This window comes from Parasteatoda tepidariorum, chromosome 2, assembly GCF_043381705.1.
Source record: "Parasteatoda tepidariorum isolate YZ-2023 chromosome 2, CAS_Ptep_4.0, whole genome shotgun sequence".
Lineage (NCBI taxonomy): Eukaryota > Metazoa > Arthropoda > Arachnida > Araneae > Theridiidae > Parasteatoda > Parasteatoda tepidariorum.
The window spans coordinates 41,879,299-41,900,186 of record NC_092205.1 but is presented as its reverse complement, the minus strand read 5'-3'; the positions used below and the strand labels follow the sequence as shown (position 1 = coordinate 41,900,186).

Sequence of the window (20,888 nt, the reverse complement as noted above, 5' to 3'; positions counted from 1 at the left end):
ATAGTTTTAGAATTTATGAACCTTACTGATGCGAATGGTTTTAGAATTGATGAGCCTTATTCGATGGAATGATTTTAGAATTAAAAATCCTTATTGATTAGAATGGTTTTAGAATTGAAGAGCCTTATTGATTAGAATAGTTTTAGAATTGCAAAACTTAGTGTAAAAATGTTCGTAGTGACGTTTTAGTGAATCTCTTTTAGAAAATACAGCGTCAGCAAGAAATTACTTACAAAGCGAATTTCCTTTAATCGAGGTATATGCACGCAGCTGAACATTTCATCTTTTCAAATTCAAAACGTCGTGTTTTTGATTCTGTCATCTATACTTTCTTCCGCAAAACTCTTTAATTGTTTTTGTATTATTCGTTTGGGAAATGTTGAATGTTTTGGTCACTCGTATGGTTATTTTTAAGGAGCAGCAGATTTAAAATACACCGCCGATGAAATAGTAGCAAACCTATTTTGAAATTAGATTTTCGAATTTATTTTTAAATCGTGCTTGGCCAGCTAATTACTAAAACAGCTTTCAACTTTTGTCCATCTACGGAATATGGCGCAATCCCACAAATTGTAATGAAATTTTATTTTAACTTACAAATTATACAAGGAGTTTTGTAATGACCACTATTAATATTTATTTTTTAGAATGCTTATGAAAAATGAATATTTTTGTTTGGAGTCTTTAAATATATATGTAGTAAGAAAAGTCATCACGTACTACTGTCGTATGCATAATATATGGAACATGCATAATGATGTCATTTCAGCGAAGTAAGAGAAGTTTACGAAACACTATAATATACATAATAAACGCAACATGTATAATGACGTCATTTTATAGTAATATTCATCCTCGTAATATTCGTCCTTGACAACCAGACTCAATATTTTTTAGTTAACAAGTACCCTAATGAAAGAGTAATTCTACAATTGAATTAAACGAAAATTTATAAATAACATTGGTAAGATTTTGATTTCCTTTAGAGATTTTTTTTTTCTTCGATTTACATGAATAATTCTCCTGTTCTAAATTAATCCTAAAAGAGAAAGAATTGTGCAACTGCTTTTAGCAATGAAATCACCTGTTCCAAAACAGGAGTAATGGGTTAATATTAGGTGAAGCCAGCTATTCGCGACTGCATTCACCAAGATAAATATCAAGTGTGTATATTCCAAAAGGATAAAAAAGAAGCAACAAACGGGCTAAAACATGCATCATTTTTATATACCCAAGTAGCAGGTGATGTTTAGTCACTAATGGTTATTTAGAGGAAATAATCGCAAATTGGCTTCTATCAATGTAAATATGAGTTTTAGAAAATTCTCCAATGCAGATGACGTAATGGACATAAATTTTTTCTTACTGAGAGTGATGCTTATAAATTATTACTCGTGGCAAAGTGTATATTGTATAAAATGCATAATATTTGTAATGGAAAAATCCAACAAATTGGGTAAATGATACAAATTCGTATCCTATTAACTGAAGAACTCAGAGATAAAATATGCGAGGTCTTATCTCCGAGATCTGGTCGACATTTTAGCTTTCCTAGGAGCTTTATATTATTATGAGTTTATCTCTTTGCAATTTTTTTTATCCATAGATGGTGCAATGAGGGAACACAAAGTTTATAAATTTCTACAGCCATTTTGCTCTCATTACAATACTGATAGTTTTTTCTTCATCCTTTATATTATACTAATATTACATTGTTATAAGGTATTAATAATTGATGATGAACTTTGTGGTGAAAATAAATGCAGTAATCAAAAAAAAAATTTTTTATGGAGAATTAATCGATTAATGGTTACTAAAATTGTAGAGCAATTTTATATCAAGTTTTATTTCGATTGATAAAGAATTTATTTTATTATCAAAGAGAATATCATTTCTATTGATCGAGAATTTATTACATTCTTATGGAAAAGTATTTTTACTGATACAGAACTAATTACATTTCTAAACAGAATCATATTTTTATTGATAGAATAATTAATACATTTCTGTAGATATCACTATTTTTACTGATATAGAATTTATTACATTTCCATAGAGAATCCAATTTCTATTGGAAAAGAATTTATTACATTTCTACCGTGAATTCTATTTCCATTGATAAAGAATTAATTGCATCGGTTCTGTTGATATTAATATTGAATTCCTACAAAGAATTCCATTTTTCATTCCTACTATTAGTTCACCCTCTCCCTAAATATATTTATATATCTTGTTCTAATTTTCAATCGTTAATAAAATACTTCTTATTAAACCACTCAAGTTCAAACACATTTTTTTAATACTGTAGTGGATAATACTTGTTGTTCATACATTTTTTTCAAATATTAATTCATTAATTAGATTTAATTAATGAATTAATTTTAGGAATTCGCTATCTATTTTGCCACTTAATATTGTGATTCTGTCATCCGTATATACATATTGTATTAATTGTAATTATTTAACAAAAAGTAACTAAAATAAAATTTGTCGACGAATTGACTTTTAAAAAAAAAATTTGGATTAATTTCATGATTTCATTTCTATCTCGAATTTTACTGCCTTACTGCCTTTCTATCATGCTCTTTTTAGACTTTTATAGATTTATTTCTCCTGCATGTGCTATCTCTTTTTCGAATGTGCTTTTCGGCATTTAAAAAGAATTAGTTTTAAATAAATAAATAAGGAAAGAAGGAATAAATTTAAATGGAGTTCACGTCAAAGCAAGGTGAAGGGATGATTTCTATTGATCGAGAATTTATAACATTTCCACTGAGAATCCTACTTCTATTGATAAAGAATTAATTTAATTTCTTTTCTATTTGACAGTTAATATATAATTTCTGCAATGAATTCCATTTTTATTATTCCATTTCTATCTCTAATTTTTCTCAGTAGAAATGTAATAAATTCTCTATTAATAGAAATTGGATTCTAAATGGAAATGTAATAAATTGTATATCAGTAAAAATAGGATTCTGTATTAATTTCTCTATCACTGAGAATCCTACTTCTATTGATAAAGAATTTATTTAATTTNCTTTTAAAAAAAAAATTTGGATTAATTTCATGATTTCATTTCTATCTCGAATTTTACTGCCTTACTGCCTTTCTATCATGCTCCTTTTAGACTTTTATAGATTTATTTCTCCTGCATGTGCTATCTTTTCTTCGAATGTGCTTTTCGGCATTTAAAAAGAATTAGAGTTTTAAATAAATAAACAAGGAAAGAAGGAATAAATTTAAATGGAGTTCACGTCAAAGCAAGGTGAAGGGATCATTTCTATTGATCGAGAATTTATTACATTTCCACTGTGAATCCTACTTCTATTGATAAAGAATTTATTTAATTTCTTTTCTAATTGATAGTTAATATATAATTTCTACAAAGAATTCCATTTTTATTATTCCATTTCTATCTCTAATTTTTCTCAGTAGAAATGTAATAAATTCTCTATTAATAGAAATTGGATTTTTAATGGAAATGTAATAAATTGTATATCAGTAAAAATAGGATTCTGTATTAATTTTTCCATCACTGAGAATCCTACTTCTATTGATAAAGAATTTATTTAATTTATTTTCCAATTGATAGTTAATATATAATTTCTACAAAGAATTCCATTTTTATTATTCCATTTTTATCTCTAATTTTACTGCCCTAATTCTCTTTTACAGATTTCTTACGCTGTGATATATTATCTTTTCTTCATATCTTCTCTTTTCATTTCAAAGAGAATTAAAGAGAGGTTTGAATAAATAAATAAATAAAGGAGGAATAAATTTAAATGGAGTTGACGTCAGAGAAAGGTGAGGGGAATGAGCCATCTAATCTTAAGTTGCTCAGAAGGGACGTCTCAAAAAAAGACGTGGCATGGGCAACGTGCCATTTTGCTCATCCTCAAACTTCTTAACCTTCTTTTCACTTCCTTCATCTTAGCTTAGAGCGTTATTTTGTAAACATGGTCTTTCGATTGAAGGTTAATGAAATACTTTTGTCAGAAAGTCATTGACACTTTTTTTTATTTTTTTTTTATTTGACAGTGGTCAGTTTTGAAATGTTATTATCTGCATTGAGTGCTACAGTAGATTAGCACCCTTTACGAAACATTTTATGACTACCACGCCGAAAAACACTTCCTAATTAATGTTATAAGAAACTTCATAGCTGATTTCTATACCAACGCAAATAAACTTTGATAAAACGCCGAACTCTTACTGTCGACATATTTTTATTTTATTACTTCTTTTAAATAAGAAAGAAAAGTAAAGACTAAAATATTAAAATATTTGATAAGAATATTTAATTAAATATTTCTCTAACCATGTTAAAACTAAATGTAGCAATTAAAAAAAATTTTAAAAAAAATTCAATCTTTATTGCGACATAAAATTAAAAAAACAGTAAAATTAGCTTATTTTAATTTTATTAACAGTCACTTATTTTTTATTTCATTCATTTAGATTAATAAATAGATTAGTAAAATTAATAGTAAAATTAAAAGCTGAAAACCTGATATAATTTTATTTTATTAAATAAGTTGAAGTATGCCGAACTTCATTGTATACATACCTTGTCTTTCAATTTTTAAGACAAATTCACATTGAGAGAAAAAGTCTGGTCAAAATTACCAGAATATGGTACAATTTACCTTGTTTCTGATTCTATGGGAACACCAAAAAGCTCAGTAGTTTTTACCGAAGCGCTTTGGTTATGATTTTGGTAAAATTAGCAATAAAATAAGATTTCATAATATGAGATATAATTTGGTAATTGCTTAAAAATTTGGTTATTTTAGCATGATATCATAGAGCATGGCATAAAAGGCATTTCAGTGGTATTTTTCAGTTTTGTATTTTTTACTTAATATGTGGTAATAAGAGTTATCACTTTGAAAATCAGATTTTCCGGAAAACAGTTACTACGTGATTCGAAAAATGACCAAATGAATCGTTTAAATATCCTATATTTCGGTTTTATTAACCAGAATTAAGCTTGTTTTTTTTTAATTAAAAAAAAACCTAAAATTTCATAACCATACAGTACTGCAATTTTTCCAGAATTTTTTTCTCCGTGTATATCATTTCATTTGTGTTTTCTCATTATTATTAATTGGTGTAAAAATTAAATTCACTGAGGCCTTCCAATAAGGTAGTCCGGGTTCGAATCCCAACGATGGCAGGTAAATACGAATTCCGTACCCAGCTCACACCGATCACAGTGTTGCCGTAAGATATACTCAGTGACAGACGGATCACGGGATAGAGTTCTTAACAACTTAACACGAACTAAGTTCTTAACACAAACTTAAAATCAAAGCACTAAATAATTTTCAAATTTAAAACAAAAAATTGCTCTCAAAATGCACTAAAATACCAATTAAGGCAGCGCATTACACATTAGACGAAGTTTTCATTTTTTTCTTTCAACATTGCCTATTGTTAGAATTTTGTTTTTAGAGAGTTTAAAATGTCTCGGTATACGTTTTTATTTTATAACAAACGTTCAACAGTCGACCCAATTTTGAATTTACGACTATTAAGGTTTAACTCCTTAGTCTTGTAATTATGAACCCAACCAAGAAAACAAGAGAACTTCTGGATTAAGCATTGGAACATACTAGCTTTCGTGGAACACTTTTTGACGGATTAAACCCACATTTGCGTTACATGGAGAGGAAAAACAAGAAAACTTTCAATTGTTTACCCGATGCCAAGGAGATTCTTACCCATGATCCGTCTACCACTGAGGATAAATTAAGTCACTGTGGCAGCCGTCGCTTCTAACGCAGGTTAAAATCCTGCTTATAATTTGATTAATAAGCATTATAATGCTTATAATTAGTGGTTTCATAAACACCTAAACATAGCTGACAATACAGCTGTTTATTACCAAATTATTGATTAAATCGTACCTACCTTTACGGAAGAATAATGATTAAGTTTTAAATTCATTTAATTTTAAGTATTACATTAAGGCATTTTCAGTGTTTTTCCCAACGTGTAAACCAACCCAAATAAGTTTCATACGAAGGCGAATCCATTCAGTAATCTCCTTGTCTTTTGAGTTGGACTCATGACGGCTATAACTATCAAAAGGAAGGGGGTAGGGAGATACGACGATTGGCATTCGTTGAAATCCTTATATGCGAATAGGTTTCAACAAACATTTAAAAAAAAAAAAATCATATTATTACAAATGTAAAAATGCAAAACAGTTAAATCGTAAAGAAAAAATTAATCACGTCTTTAAACTAATTTATTATCTAATCTGCAAAGTTTTCATTCTATTTACATTATTTATAACTTTTTCCGTACGTATCTTCCTTTGCGTTTTTTTCATTGTGATTCGTAATTTCCTTATTAGTCATCCATTTTGTCTTAGGTAGTTCCCAAAAGGTCATAACACTGAACTTTGCACATGATTAAATTCTCTATTTCCCTCCCGCAAACTATTAGGTAAAGGTAATTTTTTTTTTACCTGCCTATTCTTTTATTTATTTTTTATCTAAACAGTTATCAACATCTTTTGTTTCTGTCTCTGATTTTCCTAATCTCACTTGTCAAAAGATTTTCAAACCAGTCAGACATGTTAAACCATCTCTTGCGGTTTTCAAAAAATGTGCGCAATTTTATTTGAGAGAGCGAGGCTATAAGATACGACGTTGCATCATCATTCATTGTGATTTATATTTCTTAATCAATGATGGGTAAGTAATATTTGCTAATAGTCAATTATTTTTTAAAGCAGAATGTTTTTGATTTACTAGTTTAAAGTGACTAGTGTTTAGTATCAAAGATGTCAAATAGTTTCAGTTTGCACTATTCTCCTAGAATTAGCTAAAATGATTGATAATAAAAATATTTTGCTTAAACTTATCTGTGCTTCTGCATTCGTATAATCCATATAGATTGATTAAGCTTAAAAACTTATTAAAATAGATTTATTTAAAAAAAATTTCTAAATCCAATTACTTATCTTAAGGAGACATACACATACATCTTAGTTTATGTGAAACTTAATTTTAAATCCTAATTTAAAAAATTTTTAAAATAAAATTTCTTATGTTATGTGAATTAGTTTAAAACCGTGGTTAAGAATTTTCAAAAATTGAATTTAAATATGCTGTATCATTGTGCAAGGTGCGTAGCGTTTGTAAGAAATGCTTAAAGGTGTTTATTTTTGATTTACGTTTTTTAAAAGCACTTAAAGGTGCTTTTTTTATTCGGAATTTGTAAAAAGTGCTTAATTTTCATTCTAATTAAATAAATATTACAGTAAAAATTACGGGATAATATTTTGCGGCAAAAATGGATTTTGCGGATGATGCACAAGAAAAAGGTCTGAAAGAGAACGAAAAATTTATTGCCTAAGTTGATTTTTTTCCATAAACAGTAAAGTTATAATACAAAAGGCAAAAGTAAAAGAAAAATTTCAAAAAAAAATTATAAATAGCGAAGAAATTCAAAAGTTTGAAGAAATGTTCTAAAATTTTTTTTAAAAAAATGCCAAAAATATGCATAAAAACGGTTAAACCTTTATAAATCAGCCCGAAAAAGGCCCGAAAATAAAAAAAAACCCCAAAATTCAAATAAAGGCTATTAAAGAAAAAAAAACTGAAACAAAAAAAATAAATAAATATTAAATAAAAAAAAATTTATAAATGATTTTATGGTAGTGATTGCCCTTGAAAGTCACTATCACTTTCATACTATAAAAGAAGACAAAGGGGAAAATGAAACTAAAAATAATAATTTTACAGTCAACAAAATTGAGGAATAACGAAAAAATTCAAAAGTGTTAAAAAATCCCCAAAAATTAAAAAAAAAAAAAAATGTCTAAAATGAAGAATTCCTCCATCTAAGAAAAGGCCATTGAAGAAAAAAAAAAAAAAACTAANAAAAAAAAAAAAAAAAACTAATACAAAAAATATATAACATTAAACAAAACTATAAAATAATTTTATAGCAGCGATTGCTCTTGAAAATCACTATTACTTTCGTACTGTGAAAAAAGACAAAGGAGAAAATAAAATTTCGATCTACAAAAACGACAGCGATTAACCCTATGATAAATGCGTTAAATCGTGTAAATGCGTTAAGTTGCTACTAGTCGGTAACAAAGTGAAGAGAAGTGAAGAGAAATGTGTGAATTCAAAGCAACAGGTCTGAACATGACAAATTTTTGTTTGTTGTTTCTCACATCATTCAGGTTTAAAAAGAGATAGCAAGTAGAATAAGCATTCATTCATCTTCATCGGTTGAATGAGGAACAATAAAAGCTGCTAAAAATGAATAAGTTTTCTCAGTATGCGTTCGAAGCTTCTAAAAATTTAGAGAAACGAATCCGGGTCGCGGAATGCGTTTTTCAAACAAAGGTAGAAATAAATATTTTATCAATTTATGTATGTTTGTGTATCACTTTGAAATGTGTACTCGTTTGTTAATAAAATGTGGTCATATCTTGTTTTATGTATAATCATGATAAAAGCATATCATTAAATCTATCTTCTTTTCTATCATCTATGTTTTGAATAAATTAACATTGGATTTTCATTTTTTTCCATTGTTTAAACGATTTCAACTTTTTTGGTCTAGAAAGTCTATGTTCGTTGTTGGAGTTTTTTTTTTCAATGTTTGTCCTCTAGATAAAACTAAAATTATTTTCTTTCATATTTTTATTAGTCAAATTAGTTAAAGGGGTGTCAACATAAGGAATTTCATTTTATTTTATTATTTGTATATGCTTCATATGAAAAAAAATGCAAATTTTTATTTTTAATGACGATTTAGATAAAATAAATAATACAGGTTTATTATTATTTTATCACTTTTTTAGTTTTTATTTATTTATAAAATTGCAGGGATGAAACCGCTCTTAAACTATTTATTTTTCAACTAATCTACATTCAATCTGTAGACTGTTAGAGAAAAATTGCTGGCATAAGTTTCAAAAATATTATGTAATGGTAATATAAGTTTGAAAAGAATTGTGAATCAGTCTGTTTACGGAAAATTATTCAAAATTCCATTATTACCATTTATTATCTATTAAATATTTCGCTTTAAATTTACAGTAAAAAAAAATTAAACGTGTAAAGTAAGGATGTGAATTCCAAGGTCAACTTTGCTGCACAGCCGTAGAATCTGCTACATCGTATTTATTATTCCAAATAAAAATATTTATTATCATAACGAGAAAAGTTCTTTTTTATTTTATAATCGAAAAAAGTTATTTATTTTAGGTGTTCATAACTTATTCGCATGTTATACTGTTAGTGCGTAGAAAATCGATTAATTCGTATCTTTACACGAGTAGCCAAAAAAGTTATTAGCAGTTTCGCACTTTATCAATAATATTGAACAGTTTGTTTAGGAACTGATAATTTCCAAGGACAACAAAGCTCAATTGTTGAAGATGCATTTTTAGTTTTTATTGGTTATTATTCTTTTTTTTATTTCAAAACTTTACCATTTATAATTATTTTTTATTTCGTTCTTAAATAGTTTCGCGAAGCAAATATGTTATTATTTTTCAAGGGGAAAAAACTAAAACTACCAAAAAATAATGTAGTTTTTTCAAACGATAAGCAAATTTAATTTTCTGGCTACAATTCTTATCATTAAATATATTTCTAAAACAGCTTAAGATAGGTATATTATTAAAAATACATATTTACAAATTTGTAAAATGAAATTTTTAATATTTTACCCGATATACAAAAATTACCTATAAATAATAAAAAACGAAGAAACAAAACACAAAATTATTAAGGTCCACAAAAAAATAATATTCTTCTCAGAAAGCAATCACAAGTGCACAAAAAAAAAGAAAGGAATAGTTTCGAAATAAAAGCTTTAATTATGTAGATGAATTATCCCCTGTGTAGCTCCAATACTTTTTTTAATTTTTTTTTTCATAAACATGTAGCTTAAAAAGAACTAAGCGCTTAATAAAACTAATTTTTTATATGCAAATTAAATACCCTGTTTTAATTCTTATTTATGCAGGGGCACGTTGGAGGTCATCAATTAATATTTAAATGAGGAATGAATAAAAACACTATAGATATTCATTAAACAACTATAAATAAGAAGGTGAAATAAAATACCAAAACCAACTTGGTTGCCTTAGAAAACTTGCAGGTATTTAATAATCGTCTTCTGGAAAATCGTCTCCTCCTTCTCGTCAATCTGGGAAATATGGTCCTAATAGTTCGTTCAGGAGAAAAGAACAACTAAGTGTTCGACTTTTTATAAATTCGATTTCTCAGGAACTATTTAACCGATTTTGTACTTCACCAGGTAAAATTACACTCTTTAAAATGTTTTAAAAAATTGTATACCTTACAATTCAAACTTTTCTCAACTATTATTAAACAAAATAATAAATATTTACTAAAAATTATCTTTTGCATGGAATTATTCTTGAATAAATGAATTTTCTATTTGTGCTCAAAATTTTTTTCAATTCGATTAAAAAGCTTTCGAGACATAGCGAAATACGCTAAAAATTAAATTACATTAAAGGATTCAAACTTTAGACCGCTCTTATGATCAAATTATTGACCCCTTATTTTCCAGATTGCGGCTACCCCTTATCGGGGATCAGAAATTCAGACCCGTCGAAAAAAATATAAGTTTATTTAGAAAAATAACGTTTTGTGTCTGATTTTGTAATTTAAAGGATCGTCGGCACTAATTAAATAGCATATTTGAGGTCACCCCCTTGAATCATTAAGAGAGTCCTAAAACTTGAAGATCCGATCATTAGATCCTAAATTATTCAGGGTCTTTCCTTTTTTATTATTCATTTATTTATTCACTTCTTTTTCTTCTTTTTTTTTTGCGCATTGTACATTTTGGGATTGTAAAGGAGAAAAAAGCTTCGGGTATGGTTTTTGTTTTTATTTATTTAGTTTTGAAACTCTAACCAAGACTATTTGGGCATTTTCAGGGGCTACTAAATTTGGAATGGAAAATTACCCCCACTTTTTTTTATCAGAAGGACACGTTTTCTTGATTTTATAAATGTTTCTGGAATGTTGGTAGTGAAAGGGTTAAAAATATGACGTAAACCACACACTCATTTTACCGACAATACCTATTGGGTGAATCACGTCGACGCCACTCTTGAAAAATGTAGAAATAAAACGATAAAATTCGAGACATTTTTTTTGAAGAATTCTCACGAAATGCTCTCTCCTTCGTGCGAAGAATGATGAGGCATTAAAAAATAAAACAATGAAGGTGTTTATCTTCAACATAAAGTCTAATTCAAGATAAGAGGACCTGTGAAACTAAATCGACGAACGCACGAGGTTACTGTGATTTGGACTCGGTTCCACATCTTGGAACACTCCTTTTTTTTGACGTAATTTCATTCTAGTAAAAACGATAAAAGAAACGGCAAAGAAAACGCAATAAAGCACCCGGATTTGCTTCAAATATTTTAGTGACAACGACAATTATCTCCTTAAGAAATCATTTATAATGCCTTCGCATTGATTCTTTTACTTTTTTTAAAAAATATTATCATTTATTATAACTTTATTAATAAGGGATAAATTAAATCAATAAATATACATTGTAAGCCCTGTTTTGTAAATTGTTTCTAATTGTTCATAACATAGAAAATAATTTTCAATTTAAAAGTTATAATTTCAAAGAAAGTTTTCATAGATGTTATAAATTGTTTTCATAAATATGCAAAACTGTTTTTTTTTTCTTCAAGTTTTTCTAACTAAGTATCAAAATCTAAATATAGTTTTTCGCCATCATCGTCCTTAATATATTTTTATATTCACATTAATATTTGAAGTTAAAATTAGATGCATATTTATATCACAGATAAGTATTTTAGGACATGAATAAAAAATGAAGGAAAAAGAACGTTATCAAAATATGAAAAATCATACTTGAAAAAAGTGGGATTAAAAACACAGAACCCTGTTTGATTCTCTGGGGAAATTGAAAGGTGAAAGGCGATTGTCAAAAACACATTCAAATGGCGTCCTACAATCAGAATACTTTTGATGTTTCAGTTCTGCTTTCCTCGATAGTGATTCGTTAGAATTTCAACCTGATCTTAGTGTTCTGTAAAAATGCAAGTTTCAGAGATTTCGGATTGTCAGAATATTTCCCTATTGTAACGCCTAATACAATTTATCTTCAATCGAAATGCCAACCTCTTTCCGAGTAACTAGGCTCAAATATCAACAGCATTTCTGTTCCTGATATCAATTTAAGTTTCAGTCAACTTCAACCTACTACAAGCAGAATCTATCGTCATTTTATCGCCAAATCAAATGTATAAATTTTTTTTATCTTTATGAAATAACAATAATGATAGATTTTCCACATTATGTGTTGCAAATCAATATTTTACTGAGAATAACTAAGTTATCAAAATCTGACGAATTGCCAGTTACATATAAATCTGAAATTAAAATCACGAGGCCATTTTACTTGTGGTTTAAAATGAAAACGTTATCGTACTAATTTCAGATTGTTTGCTAACAGGTTTGTAAAAAGAAATCCAAGACCCGTTTTACTTGAATAAAATCAAGCTTAAGCTAGAGGATTCATTCTTCTTATTGTTATTATAAATTTTGATTATTAATCAAATCCTATGTGAATACCGTTTTGTTGGTTATGAGTAATTATCTATTCAACTGCAGCATAAGCATATTTCGACAATATTTGGCACCATATCCCTCACATGATTTACAAAATAAACAAATTGCTAATTTCTTTTCCTGTGTAGGCTAACGCAAGGTAAGATTTTAGAAAATAATAATAATTATAAATAATTTATTATATTTTAATTATTGGATTTTATTTTATTTCAAAACCGTTGTTGAACACGACCCAATTTTAAGTTTAAGACTACCAATGTTTAACTTAGTAGCTTTATAATTTTGAACCTAATCCAAAAGACAAGGGAACACCCGGATCAAGTATTGGGAGAAATATTGTCTTCTAGGAGGACTTTTTGATGGAAATAATCCGCATCGCTTTACATGACGAGGAAAACTACGAAAATCTCCCAAGTCTGACGGCAAGGGATTCTAACCCATTATCCGTCTATCACGAAGGATATTTTTACGTCAGCACTGTGGTCTGCGCGAGTCGGGTGCGGAATTCGTATCGACCAGTTACTGGGATTCGAACTTGGTTCACCTCATTGGGAGGCGAACGCGCCTTTCCCCTTAGCCACCACGGGTGCTTATTATCGAATTAAAAACAAAAATAATTATTATTTATATTAATTGTCTTGCTTGAAATGAAGTTTTAAATTAATTTCGAAAAAATATAGCGTCGGTTGCACCCACTGCAATGTCAGAGAATCTAAGGGCTACTGCCCGCACTCTAAGAAATTCCGTATCAAATTACGGTAAAGAGTACCGGCATTCGATATGCCGATACTTTTTACCGTAAATTCCATTTTTTTCCAGAATATGTTACGGAACAAAAAATATGATGAACCGTAATTTTTACTGTACCGTAAGTAACCGAATCAGTAAGTTACCGTAAAGTAACTGAATCATCCTAATTAAAGAAATAGAATGTAAAAACTGTGTCACAATATTTTTAAATGAAATGGATTTTACGGTTGTTGCACCTGAAGGTGCCGGTACTTACTACAATATTTTGAACCAGAAATTTTTGCAGTGCTGTTCTTGTTTTTGCTATAAATTAAAAAATCTATAGGCATAGTGGAGAACCCATCCCAAACTAAGAATTTTATCTTCAGATTTTATACCGTTCTTCTTAATAGTCTTTCGTAGTTCTGAAAATTGTAGACAAAATTTTTCGTCAATTTAACGAAATTTTCGCTGCAGTAATCTTTCCATTTGCTCGGAAATCAGAATTAAGTAATTATTGAAAATTTAATTAAGAAAGTAGAAAGAAATCTTTCTTTTAAATACTCAAATAATTATAATTCTTTTTTCAAGGATGATCTTGCGGGCAAACAAAGAAATTAAACATCCCATCAAAAAATAAGCTAACTTCAAATCCCACCCTCCTCAAACAACTTACATAATATTTTTATCTTCACCGTAATAAAAATATTTTAAAAATACCAAGCGGTGTTTCTAGATAAACCTTCTGCATACAAATAGAGTAAGAAAATTAAGATTCCTTAGATACTACATCAAACAGAAAAATATAACAAGATCATTTCTAGGAGAGAGAAAAAAATTGAAGAAGAAATTCTAGAAATCTCACCGAAAGTTGGGTCGATAAACTAACGTCCTTGTATAGAAAGAGAATGCCTGATATGCTAGCAATGAACTATATTTAAGAGTGGAAAGAAAAAAAAACTATTTAATCAATAATCCGCTAAGAGGAAATAGTTCAGGAAATACGATAAATGTACGATAGTCCAGTGTAAATTGATTTGTTGAGTACAAAAGTACTTTTTTTTTACTTTTTCATATAAATATATAAATCATTATTTGCTAAATAAATCGTTACTTTAACAAATATATATATATTTAAAGAACAAATTTGAGTTTCTTAGAGATATAAAATAGAATTTTATTGAAAAGTCAAAATTTTCTATGAGTTAAAAAGTATTAATATTTTTTATTCTCAACTATACATTCAATGAGTAGTTTTTGCCAGTTCACTTGTTTAGAATAAAACTTTTAATTATCATCAGGGGAAATAGGGTCATAGGCGTGACCAAACATTTTTTATTAGGGTTGACCGCTATGGTTTTTAACGTTTTCACATTTAAATGTGATTTCAATATTTTCTGATCTAAGTTAATGCTACTTCATATGGCACATTAGAAGGGTGATGGAAAAGGTGGTAAAATAATTTATTTTTCGATTTTTTTTCTCCATCACTTACACAAAGTTTATTTAAAAATTATGAAATCTATGATTTTTATTAATCTTATGAAGATTCTGGTGGTTCTTTTGTTATTTTATTAGCAACTTGCTTCATCAGAATGAAGTAAATATTGAAGGAGGAGGTAGGATGTAGAATTAAATTTAAAATTCGTTCGATGAACAACTTCATGTTAATAAAAAAAAAAAGAAGCTGGACAAGTTCAAGCATTCTAATTTAACACATGGAAACGAGGCTCATTAAGGCTCAACTTATTACGTTTATCACCGATACACATAAAAGATTTAACTGTAACTGAACTGTAACACCAGGAAGAATCCGATTTTTTATGTATAGTGCACAATAAACGTCAGTGTTTTGCTTGGGTATTGAATCTGTGATTCAAATCGAAGATCCTGATCAATATGAAAAGAGTGATTCTAGTAACTAAACTTCTATTTGAAAAGTAAGCGGATTTTTTGTATTAAAATCAGTAGACAGCAGGGAAATTTTAGTTTCAAGTACGAGAAAGAAAAAGATCAAATTGTCCACTAGTGATAGTAAACGATAAAATTAATTTGCAATTCAACGCAGTTATATTTATTGTAGGGAAAGAGGACCACAAACATGAACGAGAGCAAAATGTTTCCAAGCATTTTTGTCTCTGTAATTTCAAAATTGACGAAATTTTGCAATAAAAAAAAAACTTATTTTGCATTGGAACTCTGCATTGTCTTAGCTATGTTACTACTGTGCAGCAAATTAAGAATGGTTTTAAACTTCAATTTATTTAGAATGGGCAATCATTTGAAAGTATTTTGATTGTTAGAAATTATTATTATTATTAATTATTATTGTTAGTAATTTATTGTTGTAGTTGCTCATGAATCATTCTGAAAGTAAATCAGTAATCGATTCAGCTGTTACTGGAATTAATATCAGAGATTTGGCCGAATACCGAATATTCGACCAAACTAATCGGCTGAATAGCAACATTTTTTTTAAAAAAAATCATTAATATATATGTTTTATCTATAAATAAGTTTAGTCACTATTGAAAAGTAATCAAAACTTAGCAATATTATTGGTATGAGGGTTAAGGGGAAAAAGACTATAATAGTTATCCATTAGAAATATTTAAGATAAATAAAAGAACTGATTAAGAAGTTATAAAAAAAAACTACAGTTGCAATGTTGGGAAAAAAAAGAGAAATAGAAAAAAAAATCCTCCTAATTCTAAAAACGAAACTTTAATGCTAAAATAATTTTTCCGGGAAAACGTATCCATAAAATAATGTTAAAAGATGTATAGTCAATCAGAAATGCTTTTAAAAATTTAGTGTTATCATGAAAACCTCTATAAAAAAGATTTTATACGAAACGAAACAGAAAAAAGCAAAAATCTGTCTTATTTTCTGAAAGAAAATTTTAAAGCTGATCATTTCAGTTTTCCAATTACCGTATTGTGAAGAAAAAACGAAGACAAAAAATGAAGTCTACTTCAAACCCTCTTAATTGCCGAGCCCTAATAAAAACGTCTATAGGGAAAAAAAGTTTTTTTAAAAAGGAAAATCTAGATAAAAACCAAAATAAAAATAGTTTAAACGAAAAATTGAACAATAAAAATCACATGCCGTATTTTTAGAAAAAAAGTATCGGTAAAAGAATAACGTTCATTAGAAACGCTCTTTAAAAAATGCTGTGTCATTATAAAAACACTGATAAAAGAAAATTAATAAAAAGAAAAAATGTTCGTAGATTTTAAAATATAACTTCAACGTTGAAAAATACAATTTTACCTGTCTCACCTAGCATTAAAAAAAGTGATGAAAGAACGAAGTCTTTAAGAAACGCTCCGTTGAAATGCTGCTCTGCAACAAAAAACAGAAAAACAGCTCAAACGAAAAAAAAAACATTCTTAATCATTAAAACAAAAAGTGCTGAAAAAAGGATTAAATTGACTTGCCTGAATTTAAGTTTTAAAAAAAACTCGTATAAGCCGTACAAAACTCGAGGTTCAGTACAAAGTAATCTAGTTTCAATTCTTCAAATTTAGCTTTTCCATTTGTGTTTCAGAACATAAATTTGCAAGTTCTAAAAATGTATTGTAAAAAATATGACTTTAGATTACTCTTAAATCTATTTAAATTCCTCCCATAAAAAACTCCGTCAAAAAATACTTTGCCGAATATTTGGCCGAACATTCAGCCAACCAAATATTCAGCAAAAGGGCCGAATACCGGCTGAATATTCGTAATTAATACGATGGTATAATATCTAACTTTAATTTTAATTTAATCATTAAATGATTTTGCTTTTTACTATTCAGTAAAACTTACGAGAATTGAATTTATTTTTAAAGTAAAAAAAGTATCTTTAATGTGTATCATTTAAGTATCTCGCTTATATAAAATGAATCCCTTTTTCAGTACGTAATTCAATAAAAAATTCCGATAAAAATAATAGAAATTATGCTTTTGTAATATATAGCAAACTTAAAATACTGTATAGCATATTTAATATTGCATTTAGTATAGCATTATACTGTATAGCATATTTAAAAGCCCTATCAATAGAATGAAACCTTAAACCCTCCAATTCTCTCAGTTTAAATTTGTAAACTTCACTTCATGTTTTATTGCTTCCCAATGCAGTCGAATATTTGGAATTGTTCTTAATTAAATTATATTAATAATTAATTGTAAGTTAGACTAATTCATTAAGTTAAGACTTCCAAATTTAGCACCACATCACCCAGCCATGACCAAGCACCTATGTTAAGTTGACTAGGGTCCTCAAAAAAACTAAAAACCGGGCAGAATTTCTAAAAAAAAATCGAAAACTTACGTCTTTAACTTGTAAAAAAAATATATATTGTTATTGAATCTGTGTTCTAAAAATATTAATTTGTAAAGATAAAGCAGTTTTCCAATATCGTATAGAAGTTTTAGAACCAGTTTTTTAGTTACTTGAGGACGCTGGTCTGCTTAACCCTTTTAACAGCCATGGTAAGAATGCAACCTAATTTTGACCCCTTTCAAACGACGTGGACAGTGCCTGAAAGGATACTCCTGAATTCTGTTTTGCTTATCGCTTATTATGTGCAGCCATATTTTTTTTAAATAGTTAAGTTTGGTTTAAAGTCTTTTTGGAGAAAATACATTTATTAGTTTTTCAAGAAACATTTTATGGGTACATTTTATTTTATTTCATAACCATCGGTGAACTGCCAACCCAATTTTTTCGGGTTTACGACTACCAATGTTCAACTCGGTCGTTTTGTAATTTTGAACCAAATCCAGAAGACAATGGAACTCCTGGATCAAGTATTGAGAGAAATTCGTCTCCGTGGAAGATTTTTTGTTGGAACTAACCCGCATTTGCGCTACATAGAGATGAAAACTTTCCGCAGTTAGCCTGCCGGCAAGGGAACTCTAACCCACAATCCGTCTACCATTGAGGATATTTTATGCCATCTCTGGGGTTCGAACCCGGGTTACCTTATTGAGAGGCAAGCGCTCTATCCCCTGAGACACCACAGTCCTTATGGGTACATTTGTAAGCTTCTTAATAAGTAAAATTAATACGAAGCCTTAAAATTTAATTTTGATTAGTAAATGATTTCGTAGAGTTTACAATTTCTGTGAATTTAATTTTTTTTGCTAAAATAATATTTTATTTTAAATATTTCTATTATCAAATATATACCTCCAGCATTAAAACAAGTAAAAAAACAACCTGGTACAAAAAGATAGTTATTATTCATGCGCAATATACCTGTAAAAGCGTATTTAAAAGCTCTATCAACAAAAGAGCAAAACCTTCAACCCGTTCTATTCTTTCAATTATTTAAACTTGGAAACGCGTTACATCATGCTTTGTTGCTGCGGCATATCATTATGTTTAATTGCTTGCCAATGCAGTCGAATAGTTGGAATTGTTCCAAAGAGCACGCGAGTCTGTCCCATGACAGTTAATAAACTTTCTTTTTTCCGCCGGCTCTACCTTATCACTGACGTATAACTACAGTCAGTTGGAGTTAGGACTGACGCGAAAAGTACGACCTTTTTTTTGTGTACCTGTAGAAAAAATAAAAACCGGAAATCAAAGATGACTAAAACCTCGTAAGCTGGAAATTTTATACTTTATTTTTCTTAGTCTAATATTCTAATCATTTTTTTTTTATTTGCCTTTTCAATTGATTATATTTATTTATACAAATTAGAAGTCTAGTTAGTTTAGGTTTAATATGAAGAGAAATGTTTCTATGATCACATAAAGTGATGGTATAATTATTTGGGGTTCCATGTCTGAAAAGGAATATGGGAGAATGGATTCCTAATATGTAAGCATAACACTAGAGCAGCGGTTCCCAAATGGTGTTCTGTGGAACCCTTGGGTTCCTTGAAAAGGTAAATGGGGTTCCGAAAATAAAGACTTTGTTTTTACCTCATAATAAGGATTTTTGAAATCTGTATTTGTCATTGGATCTGATGCGATTTGTCATTGGATCTAATAATCTTTTATTTATATAATAGCTCGGTGCCCTTTACGAAATTAAATTGCCAATGAAAAAGAAATTGTTTTTTTTTTCAATTATTATTTTTCTAATAACAATATCTCGAATAAATTACTCGTATGAAAAGGGCCTGCATCTATGAAAAACTGCATTAGTATTTCCCATCATGCTTTTCGAATCAAAATAAAATAACTAAATTCGTTAATAAAAGAATATGTTTCCCCGGTAACCATTTCCAACGTTTTTAACTGTCATTTCAACTGTAAACTGTTTTTAGCTGTCTTTTAGATGTCATTTCAACAAAAGCATAATTCGATTTATTTATTTCATTTTCAGCCAAAAACTATTTTAAGATTAAATTAGATACTGCTCCAGGAGTGTGAATTCAACTGTCGGAAAGAAAACTTAATTTAAGACAACTAATGGACAAATCTATGAAAAAATTTCATTCCTCTTATAAAATATTTTTAAAACAAGGTCGTTTTTTATTGGATAATACGCTCGCGATTGTTTTTATATACTTTAGTTACTTACAAAGTCAGGTTCAGTCAGAAGAAGTTTGATCCTTTAGGGTTCCATAGCCGAAACAATTTGGGAACCACTGCACAAAGGGCATGAATTCCTTCAGAGTAGAAGAGGACTTTAAGGTTATTTAAAGGTGTCGAGTAACGATTTAAGACAGTAAATAAATTATAAACGAATTGAAATAGTTTTTAAATTTTTATGTCCGAGTTATATTGAAAAACACAAATAAATCTTATTACATTTATCACAGAGCCATTTTAGTCTGTTATGTAAAATATTAAAACTTAATTTAAATTGCATCGTAAAAATGTTGAATTTAATTCTATGCAAATACTCAGTGTTTTTTTGTATGAACTACTTTTATAGAAATTGCCGTAAAAAATATGCCTCTATGAATGCATTGGTTGTAAGAATTTTTAACAATATATAAGTTTGCTTAAAAGTGAACAATATCGAAAAAAAAACTTTTCTTTGCAATGGGGACAGTGATCCAATAAGTTTTGAAATTCATATTGCAGGGATCGACAAATAATTTTAAGTGGAATTCCGATGGTATTTTAAAACGGACGGGGGAACAACAAGGAAAATTATTCATTATAATACTATATCAAAAATCTTTTTTTTTTTTAAAGTTATATATATATATGCATATGCATTGGATTACTAGACATAAGAAATTTTAATTAACAATTTTGCCTACTGCATCAGCAAATTTTGACAACAAAAAAATAGTTATTTTTCTCAACATTTAAATTTTAAAACAAAACAAGCATTTTCTATTTAAATATATTATCAAATTAAATAAACACAAGAGAAGAAACATTTAATGCTAGTGTTCTAGAATTTTTTATGTTAACCTGTTTTGTCAAATCTTTTACAATTATAAAAAAAAGTATTAGTTAATTACAACATTAAAGAAAAAAATCAACTTTATTGCCCATTTTTTAAATCGGAGTAGATTCAATTCGACACATAACAAGCTTTATTTATAACTATTTAAAAT

At 28.3% G+C, this 20,888-nt stretch overlaps 1 protein-coding gene across 3 annotated transcripts in view; it reads left to right on the top strand.

The window, feature by feature from the left end:
- Positions 1 to 20,888, top strand: part of LOC107449843 (NAD(+) hydrolase sarm1) — an 86,358-nt gene that overhangs the window by 31,783 nt on the left and 33,687 nt on the right. Inside the window, exon 1 of one of the 3 annotated variants that reach the window (XM_043042336.2) lies at positions 6,559 to 6,710. The exons of the other annotated variants lie outside the window; for them this stretch is intronic. The gene's annotated coding sequence lies outside the window, so the exon portion shown is untranslated. Of the gene's footprint in view, positions 1 to 6,558; positions 6,711 to 20,888 lie in introns of those variants that run through there. 3 annotated transcript variants of the gene reach the window in all.